The 12,232-nt window shown below is 30.1% G+C and overlaps 1 pseudogene; it reads right to left on the reverse strand.

The window, feature by feature from the left end:
- Window positions 1–1,593: 1,593 nt before the first annotated feature.
- On the reverse strand, window positions 1,594–1,711 carry LOC145264068 (5S ribosomal RNA; annotated as a pseudogene).
- Between the last annotated feature and the right edge of the window lie 10,521 nt (window positions 1,712–12,232).

Here is a 12,232-nt window from a genome sequence, read left to right on the forward strand (position 1 = left end):
AATAAAAACAAAAATATATATCTCTACAATAATATAAATGCAACTTTGTCTCTGTGTGTTCCTTATAGACTCCGACACGGCTGAACAGGTTTTCTTTAACATTTACAGAACTTTAGTGTATAAGTCTAGGAGTGATCTTAGTTACGTTTTGTCTCACTGCCCGGAAAAAAAAAAAACAATTTTCATTATTTCAGTCGGATTATATGCATTGTTTCGCTGCACTCATCTTGGAATACATTTTATCTAAAGAAATATTTTGCATTTTGGATCAACTCTAGAGGAGTTTCATTCAAGCTGAAATATTATGCGCGGTTTGTTTTTATATTAGTTTTTTACATATCCAATATTTTTTTATTTTTTTATTTGGCAATATATAATATATAAATTGCGGTTTCACTTAATGCCTTTACTAGCAAATTCTAGCATTGCTACAAATATAAGTTGCTGATTTCTTTATGTCCTCTGACGAGGAGAATAATAAGAATAGTATTCTTTGAAATTCCGCGGAATAAGGACTTTGTAAATTGTTTTTTGAAGTATTCAGTCGAACGATAAATTTTGATTGTAAAGTTCAACTTACAGTTTTAATTTTCTTTCTCTTATATATATATATATATATATATATATATATATATGTATATATATATATATATATATATATATAGAGAGAGAGAGAGAGAGAGAGAGAGAGAGAGAGAGAGAGAAGAGAGAGAGAGAAAGAGAGAGAGAGAGATCACCTGACCAGCGTTTTGCGCACGGCGACATTTACGGAGTTAAAACTTCAGAACTTAATCATCGACCGCTGTTTTCTTTTCTTTAAAGCAATTTCAAAACGTGCCACATGTCGCGGCTCGTAATTTGCATTATTTAAACGTCGCTTTCTTAATGTGCCGCCTTCTTGTCGTCATGTGTATTTATTGGTAAATTGTCTTGAAATTGGAATCTGAAAATTGTCGTGGCTAAAAATAATATCGCATAAAAGATCGATCTTTTACTGATGACGTGCCATCTTGTCATAAGATTTGTTCCTGCTACTGCGTGTGTCACTGTTTACGTTCGTCATCTTCTGCTTTATACATTAAACGCACATCTGTATTGCATGTTCATCCGCAACACGTAAATATGTTTCTTTTGTTTACTTCTGAGTCACCATTTATCAAGGCCCGAGGGCCACTCGAGGATAAGCATTAATGAATATAAGGCAGCAATTTAATAATGGTTAATGGTGTAAATTGAGTAGAATAAGGTTATTTATGGGGACGGCTCAACAAGAACTTGTTTACATTGGATTTGAAGCCTACCATGTTGTATTCAACCGGGATGCAGGCCAGTGGAAAAGTGTTCCACAGGCGGGCGGTTCTCGGAAATAAGTTTTATTTATGGAATTTAAGTTTAGATTTAGGTACAGATATAATGAATGTCTCCGTTCAGTCTCGAAAGACCAAGGATACCGTTATAGGGTTAGCTGCGCATGTAATTGTGTCGCAAGGGTTGCGCAATCTCAACCACACCTCTCCTGAATCGGCACTGCTTGAGTCCAGTGGCAAGGAGAAGTCCAGGATGATTAGAAATAATTCCGAGATAAATGGAGAGAACATACAGAACCTGGAAGTTCCAAATGGTCACCCATCAGGTACTGGCCAGGCTCCTCGTTGCTTTACTTCGGTGATCTGACGGGAACCGGTGTGTCAAACGTGATTATGCCGTATATAGTACATAGAGAGTAGGGGAAGCGTATATAGTGGTTGTAGCTAGTCGAGTGATTTTTTAAAGTTTGGTAAGGGGGGACGATAGTAGTGTTACATTAACTGGCTTTATGCTTTGTCTTGTGCGATATATATATATATATATATATATATTAAACCCCTGGCATTGATGGAGGGGAGACTAAAACTTGCTGCTATGGTTTCAAATTATCTGAAATGACAGCAAGGGGAGACTTGATTCCAAATATTTCTCATATGTTATATCTCCTCTCTTTTAGAAAAGGGGTACATTATGAATATCTCCAGTATCAAAGAATCTTTATACACTGTGAAATTTACTTTATGTATGGAAACCAAAAAAAGGGAGATATAAGATATGAGAAATATTTTGATTCAAGTTTTCCCTTGCTGTTATTCTGGATTATTTGAAACCATAGCAGCAAGTTTTTGTTCCCCCCTCCATTATGGCCACAGGTTTGTAGAAAATATCGGATATTTTGTAATTCATATGCAAAACAAGTAAAACAAATAACTAAGATCGAAGCTTTTTATGGCTGTAAAAAAAGGTGTCAAAATAGGCTCTGAATGAATAATGATCAATTTAATGTGCATTTTTAAGGGCAAATGTCATAGAGCCAAACCAGGTCATTAGCTTTCAAACGAGCCTTCATTTAATAAATTCTGATCAATAGTCGCTGAGATTTGAAACTTATAAAATTTCCAAAAAAGATATTGTACATGAGTTTGCCTGGCAAGGCCACAGTGAAGACTACAACAAAAAAATCTGAGAAAAATTAATTCCAAAGCAGCAAAACTAAAGCTGTTTTGCCAGGACACTATATATACAAATGTAGGCAAATTTGGGTATATTTTATTGATTTTAAATATAGTTTTTTACTAACTGCCATAAAATTTTAAACATAGAATAGTATAATAATCTTCAAAAAGCCTTCAAATTTTCATGTAGTTTCGTTTCATAGAACTAAAGATCTAAACATTTCAATATTCAATTTAGCTACGAGTATATATATATATATATATATATATATATATATATATATATATATATATATATATATATATATATATATATATATATATATAATCCTTCAGGGAGACTTCAAAAGGGCGAATGAACTCTTTTTCTGGGTCAACGGCCAACTAGCACCGTGTGTATTTGTGTGTGTGTGTGTGTGTGTATATGTGTATTGGGGTGGAGAGGGCCCCCGTAAGCCGTGGTGAAGGCAACCTTTCTAGGAGAAGCAAATCTCTGATTTAAAAAACCATAAAGCGGAAAACCATTACCCGCATTAAGCTGGTCTGCAGTTTAATTTGTTGCTGGCTATCTTGCTCTTGCTTGTTGCTGGATCTCAACATTTTGAACCGAGAGAGAGACTTAGCTGTCGTACAAAGCTAACACTGTGTAACATCATATTTGTATAGATACTCTCTCAGGCATTTGGGCTCATGGATTTTAAATGTCTGAGGGAGTGGCACTCGTCTGACAAGACGTTGCAATCATATATATATATATATATATATATATATATATATATCAAAATGCCATCTGGAACGGAAGTGTCTGACAACGTCTATAGTTTACAAAGCAAATATAACAACCAATAACACTATAAATAAATATGACATTGGTATTGTGGGATTTCCTTCAAAGACATAAATTGTTGGCTGTGTTTCAGTCAATAATTCAAACCATACTGAAAAAATCTCACTTTCTCTATATTACCTTAAAGTCACTAATTCTAATTTAACACCGATTGTCAAATGCAATATCTTAAACAAAACAACAATTGTGAATCTTAGAATTCACTTAGCTATTCATGTCTTAACGAAAAAATATATATTATTAGATTTAAAGATAGAGATAAACTCCTAAAAAATCATGAACCATCAATTAATTGTAGACATTACAAATTACACATCACTTAGTCTTTGGTCTATGCAACTTGTAAATATTTTTGAATCTATATCTTTGCTTTACATTCTAGATTTAGTTTACTTTAATACTACCATAGTTTATTGGTCCCCCGACAAAAGAGGGATCGGACCCTCTAGATCGTCTCTTCGTCTGTTAATTTGTTCGCACTTTTCTCAATAACTACGTTTGTATTTTTTTAATTTTGCACAAACTTTCGTCATGGTGAAAGTAAATTTTTACCAGAGTGGATTTTCCAGAAAAACTCTGGTTGCCTCCCATACTTGGTTTGTTTATTATTAAAATTAAAATAATTATGAGTAAGAATATAATATAGTCATGCAACGTAGAAGCGCTTTCATCCTATTTGTATTAAATAGAAATATCTGCTTATTACTCTAACTACTTTACCTGTCATCCCGGTTATTTCATTAATTCATTATTTGTTATTTTATTATTTTATTAATTTATTAATCTATTATTTTATTATTTTAATGTATTATTATTTTATTATTTAATTATTTAAAAGTTTTATTATTTCATTATTTCATTATTTTATTATTATGTTATTTTATTATTATATTATTTTATTATTATATGATTTCATTAATTTATTATTTTATTATTTCATTATTTATTATTTTATTATTTCATTATTTTATTATTTTACTATTTTATTATTTCAATAATTTATTAAGTTATTATTTTATTAATTTATTATTATATGAGTTCATTAATTTATTATTTCATTAATTTATTTATTTATTATTTTCTTATTTCATTATTTTATTATTTAATTATTTTTTATTTTATTAATTTATTATTTTATTATTTTATTAATTTCATTAAGTTATTATTTTATTATTTTATTATTATGTGATTTCATTAATTTACTATTTCATTATTTATTATTTTATTATTTTATTAATTTATTAATTTATTATTTCATTAATCTATTATTTTATGATTTTATTATTTTATTATTTAATTAATTTATTATTTCATTATTTTATTATTCTATGATTTTATGATTTTATTAATTTTTTTATTAATTTATTATTTTATTAATTTATTATTTTATTATTTATTATTTTATTATTATATTAATTCATTATTTTATTATTTTATTATTTTATGATTTTATGATTTTATTATTTTATTATTTATTATTTTATTATTTCATTATTTTTTTATTAATTTATTATTTCATTAATTTATTATTTTATTAATTTATTAATTCATTATTTAATTGTTTTATTATTTTATTATTTCATTAAATTATTATTTCAATTTTTTATTAATTAATTATTTCATTATTTTATTATTTTATTTTTTTATTATTTCATTTATTTATTATTCTATGATTTTATTTACTTATTATTTTATTATTTCATTATTTTATTAACTTATTATTTTATTATTTCATTATTTTATTATTTCATTATTTCATTATTTTATTATTTTATTATTTCATTATTTTATTATTTCATTATTTTATTATTTTATTATTTTATTATTTCATTTATTTATTATTCCATTATTTTATTAACTTATTATTTTATTATTTCATTATTTCATTATTTTATTATTTCATTATTTTATTATTTCATGATTTCATTATTTTATTATTTCATTATTTCATTATTTCATTATTTTATTATTTCATTTATTTTATTATTTTATTATTTTATTATTTCATTATTTTATTATTTTATTATTTCATTATTTCATTATTTCATTATTTTATTATTTTATTATTTCATTATTTTATTATTTTATTATTTTATTATTTCATTATTTTATTATTTTATTATTTCATTATTTCATTATTTTATTATTTCATTATTTCATTATTTTATTATTTCATTATTTCATTATTTTATTATTTTATTATTTCATTATTTTATTATTTAATTATTTCATTTATTTATTATTTTATTTATTTATTATTTCATTATTTTATTATTTTATTATTTCATTATTTTATGATTTTATTATTTCATTTATTTATTATTTCATTTATTTATTATTTCATTATTTTATTATTTTATTATTTTATTATTTCATTATTTTATTATTTTATTATTTTATTATTTCATTATTTCATTATTTTATTATTTTATTGTTTCATTATTTCATTATTTTATTATTTCATTATTTCATTATTTTATTATTTTATTATTTCATTTATTTTATTATTTTATTATTTTATTATTTCATTATTTTATTATTTCATTAGTTTATCTTCCAGTGCTTTATCATATCCTATTACTTTGTTTGTTTTGTATTATTTTATTATTATTCCATTAGTTTTCTTTTTCTTTGATTTCTTATTATTCTACTGTTTCCTTCTTCTTCTTCTTCTTCTTCTTCTTATTATTATTATTATTATTATTATTACTACTACTACTACATATTAGTAACTACTTTTATTATTTTTGTGTTTTAAATTTTATTGCGGACTATTATCCTCGTTGTTTTCTAAGTTGTTTCACGACGTTTCAATTCTAGCCAAAACCGGCCAGAGGCTTACTTGGCAAAGGAGTAGTGAGACGACATCAACCACGGAAGGCAGTAATTGCAGAGGATTCAGTCAGGAGATTCATAGTTCCTATGCCATCTAGGTTACCACCTTACGAAGGCCAGAGGAATAGGTGGTCGAAACGTCATGAAACAACTAAGAAAAAGATGAGGATAATAGTCCGCAATAAATTTTAAAAAATTAATAAATAATATTCATCTCAATAATGAATTCCAATTAAATAATATACATTTATTACGTTTTTATTTTCATTTTCATTTCTTATAAATATGCATATATATTTGATTCTTATTTGATAGGTACAAATACGATCTCCCAACAAAAACCGGCGGAAAGGCACCTGGCAGCATCCGAGATACAAACACTGGCACCTGAACGATTAAGTGATCGTACGCGCTAGTCATCGCAAACTAGCGATCAGTCAGGGGTTGCCGATTTTTGGTTGACTACCGTTTAGTCTGCTCTACTTTGCAATTGCAAATACAGCCAAAGAAACATCGATGCAAAGTGGACGTCAAGATCATACACACATTCAGAACTTTCACAAAAAAAAAATTAAAGCTATTTTCCCGAATAGTGCCGGAGGACTAAGATGACCACTGGAACTCGCTCAAGAGTGCCACCAGAAAATCATGCGAGGAAATATTCCTTGGAGTTATAATTTAAGCAGTCTGACCGACCAACAATATGAATTTAGGCAAGCCCGTTCTACAGCAGATATCTTAACTGTAATATCCAAACGTATATACCATACAGTGGCAAAGCAGGGGGGGTTAAACCGGTAGCCCTAGATATATCTAAGGCTTTTGACAGGGTATGGCACGATGGTCTTCTCAGGAAAATCAGATAATACGGTACAACTGGACGAATACTTAACATGATTAAACTTTTTTAAATAAGAAAAGACTTCAGGTTGTCCTCGACAGTCGTCCATCTACTTGAAATTTTAAATGTAGATTACCTGGACATGAGTCAAACTTTTTAATATATATATATATATATATATATATATATATATATATATATATATATATATATATATATGAACAAATGATTAATAAAACATGTTAAAAGACATCTTGAAAAAGAGTTCAAAACATATTTAATTTTAAAAAAGGAAACACAAGATAAGTGGATAGTCCTTAATCCGCGGAGTTTCGAAGAAATACTCTCCTTCTCATCAGAGGGCAGGAATTAGCAAAATGCAGGATCGGATTTTGCATATAAAAGTATTTAATGAAACTACAAGTAAGTCACAGATCTTACTTGGTAAAAAAAGGGTGAGGTAAGGGGAACAGGAGACAATTATATTATAAGGCATATTATAAGCTCTATTTCCTTTTCGGTTTTATTGAGCTTTTACATCTGGCTGAGTTTATTTTACTTGTAAATATTAACTCTTTAATATTTATAATATATTTTGAGTTTACCATTTTGATTACCTTGGTAAACTTATTGTAATTTTTTTTATTATATATATATATATATATATATATATATATATATATATATATATATATATATATATATATACTAGCAATTCATCCCGTCTTTGCTCGGTCCCTATGTACTGTTCATAACTTGCTCTACGTGAGAATACACTTTATGTAAGATTTCAAATGTGTAAACCAAAAATTGTCTGAGTAAATTCGTAGAGACCGCAAAGGTCAATATTTTTTAATTTGACCACAATTTTGACTCCTTAACATTTATTATTTTTATCTCAAATTAAAATACAATGTTTGATCCATATCCCGGTAACCTACCTCTTAAATTTCAAGGTTTTAGACCCGAAATTGGCGGCGGAATTTGCTAGAATCTGCAACGGTCAACTCTTTCACCTTTGACATTTTGACAGGCAAATTTTTGCCCCAAAACTGATTAAAATGCTTGCCGACTACCAATCTTGTATAAATTTCAAATGTTTCGATACAAAATTGGCTGAGAAGTTTGATAGAGACCGCAAAGGTGAAATTAAATTTTCGACCCAAACGATTGGAAACTTGCTCTACCCCTGCATACTATTTATGTCAAATTTCAAATGTTTAGATCAGAAATTGGCTGAGTAATTTGGTAGAGACCGCAGAGGTCAATTTTTTTTACTTTGACTCCAATTTTGACCCCTTAACATTTACTTTTTTGTGCTCAAATCGAATTAAAAAGTTTGATTCATGTCCAAGTAACCTACATTTAAAATTTTAAGTGTTTAGACCCAAAATTGGCGGAGGAGTTTGGTAGAGTTTTCAAAGGGCAAATCGTTGAACCTTGACCCTATTGACGGCTAAATTTCTGGCCGAAAACCGATTAAACAGATTTCTCCAAATCTCAAGTTCCCTTATGTCAAATCTTGAGTCTGTAGACTGAAAATTGACGGAGTAATTTAGTGGAGAAATGTACACAGACAGACAGACACACACACACACACACACACGTATGCACACACACACACAGCCAGAAAATTTCACTTTTATAGATATATAGATTATATATATATTATTCTTGTTACATTCTCTGTCTTTATCAACTTAGCTCTCAATCTGACTCCATTACTCTCTTTATTTAGCTCCACCCTCTCTTTGACTCTGTATCTTACTCACTCTATCAATTACCATTCCCTCATCCCTTTGCCGAAATGATGCTCTCAGACAATCATCCTCGTTCCGTTATCTATTCCATGGGATTAAATAGAAAAACAATGATTCACACATTTGTGAATGGCGCCGCTGAGGCAGTTTCGGTCCCTAGACACGCATAAATACCCGGACACTCCTCCGCGCTCTGACTCCCAACCCCCACCTCCCGCTCAAAACAAAACAATCTAACAATAAGAAGGGGTCGGGTGATGAGAGTGAAGAGACGAAAGAGAGAGAGAGAGAGAGAATGAGAGAGGGGGAGAGCTTAAAATGAGAGACAAATGAAAAAAAGGAGGAACGATAGATGAATAGCAGATGGGAAGGATGATGTTGAGTGTTTTTTTTTGTTTTTTTTAATGTCTCATCTTAATTGAGAAATGAAAACTGGTGAAAAAGAAAGGAAGGAAACTGAAAATGAGAAGGAAAGAATAAAGTAAATAAAGTGACGAACAGATAGATAGAAAGAAAGCTGGGAATATTTAGAATGAAAGAAAACGAAAGAAAAACGTACATAAAAAGAAAAGAAAACAGAAATATCAGAAAATGAAAAAGAAAGACGAAAAAATATCGTGGTATGTAAAAATATGAAGATTGTTGCGAGAGCCAGATAAATGGAGAGAGGACATGGTTATGAGAATCAGAGAGAGACAAAACAGGGTTGTGAGAGAGAGAGAGAGAGAGAGAGAGAGAGAGAGAGAACGGTTGTGAGAGCCAGAGTAAGAGAGAGAGAAAGAATAGGATTGCGAGAGAGAGAGAGACAGAGACAGACAGACAGACAGACAGACAGACAGGCAGGCAGGCAGACAGACAGAACAGGGTTGTGAGAGCCAGAGATAAAGAGAACAAGGTTGTGAGTACTAGAGAAAGAGAGGTCAGGGTTGCGAGAGCCAGGGAAAAGTAGAAAAGGGTTGTAAGAGTCAAGGTGAGAGAGAGAGAACAGGTTTGTGAGAACAATCGAAAAAGGGAGAAGGCAATGGTTGTGAGAGCCAGTGAAAGTGAGAAGACGAGGGTTGTGATAGCAAAGGAATAAGAGAGTGAGATAGAACAGGGGGTTGTGAGAGTAAAATGTTGCAAGAGAAAAAAAAACAGAGCCACGAGATCAAAAACTTGAGAGAGAATATAGTTATGAGTTCAAGACAAAGAAAGAGAAGACTGCAAGAGAAAGACAACGTAGAAAGAGAAAGCAAGAAACAGAGGACGGGTTCTAAGAAACAGAACAGTATTGTGAGAGCAGAAGTAAAAAAAGGAATACAGGGCTGTGAGAAAAAAAAAAAAGAATTGAGTTGAGAACCAGAGAAAAAGAAAAAGAATTGAGTTGTGAGAACCAGAGAAAAAGAAAAAGAATTGAGTTGTGAGAACCAGAGAAAAAGAAAAAGAATTGGGTTGTGAGAACCAGAGAAAAAGAAAAAGAATTGGGCTGTGATAACCAGAGAAAAAGAAAAAGAATTGGGTTGTGAGAACCAGAGAAAAAGAAAAAGAATTGGGCTGTGAGAACCAGAGAAAAAGAAAAAGAATTGGGGTGTGAGAACCAGAGAAAAAGAGAGAGGACAGAGTTGTGAGAGAAAGAGAAGAACAGGGTTTTGAGAACCAGAGAAAGAACAGGACTACGAGAGAAAGGGAGAGTTTAACTAATGCCATGAGAGAGTGATAACAAGAGACAAAGCAAAGAGACCGGTTGAATGAGACAAACGGCACATGGTATACTTAATAGAATTACGAAGCATGTTGCAGCTACTGCTAATCAAATATATTTGCGAATCAGAAAGACAAAACATATTGGGTAATAAAGTCAAAATAAAGAATACATATTATTCCAGTATTATAGGAGCAATCGGACTTATAAAAAGGAATTCAAAAAATTACCTGCCGAATATACCCGGTGAACCAAGTGCAAGAGAGGTACAAATAATTTAACTTTAAAGGAATGGTTAGAATCTTAAAAAGATCTCTCAGTTGGGGTGAGTAGAATACTTCATCCCTGGAAAAAAATAAGAATTTTTTTTTTAAATATATAAGATGATAATGTTGCTGTCTTCACATTAAGACAACAAGTGTTCTGTTCTTTGCCCATTTTTATCACATCCTCCCATACTTTTCTTGGCCTTCTCCTGTGAAATTGACTCTGCTCTCTTAACTGTTCTACATCTACTAACCCGAGAACTCTCATCCATTCTTTCACTATGACCATACCATCAAAGTCCCCTGATCTATACTGTTTAGATTTAATCTTCTTTTAAGGCCAATGAAAATGAAGGGAATATATATTGCAGCAAGAAATAAACGAACAAAATTCATGAGTGGGAACGACAATTTTTTTTTTTTTTTTTAAATGTCAGCGAATGAGAACAAAATGAAAAATATTAGGAAGGAAAATATGAAGAAATAATAAAAAGAAGAAAAATATCAGAGAACGAGAATGAAAACAAAAAGAATTAAAAAAAAAACAATACCAGAAGTACCGTGATAAATTTTTTTAAAGGGTAAGATTAAAGGAGGAAAATTATTGAATAAATGAGAAAAGAAATGATAGAAATAAATAAAAGACATCGAAAAAAAAAGGAAAGACAGAAAAAAGACGAAATAAAATGAAACAAATATAGAGAATGAAAAACTAATAAAACAAAAACATTTTAAAGTTTTGTGAATGATGAAAATATACCCCCCCCAAAAAATTTTTTTTAAACTAACGCAGAATGAAGATGCCAAGGTTGCTGCAAAGAAGGCGGGCTCTCTCTACCATGCTAGAAAATTACTCACACCTGAGAGTATCCTATATCTCTACAAAGCGACCGTTCGCTCATGCATGATTAGACAAAGAGCATCACTTACTAGATTACGAAGTCTGTTTTGAACTATATCGAGGCACGATTAAGTACTTCAAGCAGCTCCTGTCTAAATGTGAACACAGTACTCTATCTTAGAACTTACTTGCCTCTTATACAGGTGTGTGTGTGTGTGTCTTCGTTCAGCCTTAAGAAACAATGGATAAACCCTGTCAGGGTTGTGCAATCTCTCAACTACACCCCTTCTGAATCTGCACTGCTTGAACCCAATGGCAGGAAAAGTTATAGACGAGTGGAAACAACGCCAAAATAAGCAAAGAGCACGTACAATACCTGGAAATGGTCACTCATTTTAGTAATAACCACGATCAAGGTTACTTAACTTCCGTGATTATACCGTATATATATATATATATATATATATATATATATATATATATATATATATATATAAAGTCACTTATATAATGAAATATTTACCGGATTTCTCATCTAACCAAAGGAGAAACCAAGGAATAATGCCTACTTCGGATTGTTACCTTGCATTGTATCCTTTTATCTCCTTGATACCAAAATCTCTCACTTCAGGATTTACCATACAATTTGGATACGAAGTCCAATATCCTGTACATTCT

This window comes from Euprymna scolopes, chromosome 39 (assembly GCF_053919585.1).
Source record: "Euprymna scolopes isolate OS-2025 chromosome 39, ASM5391958v1, whole genome shotgun sequence".
NCBI lineage: Eukaryota > Metazoa > Mollusca > Cephalopoda > Sepiida > Sepiolidae > Euprymna > Euprymna scolopes.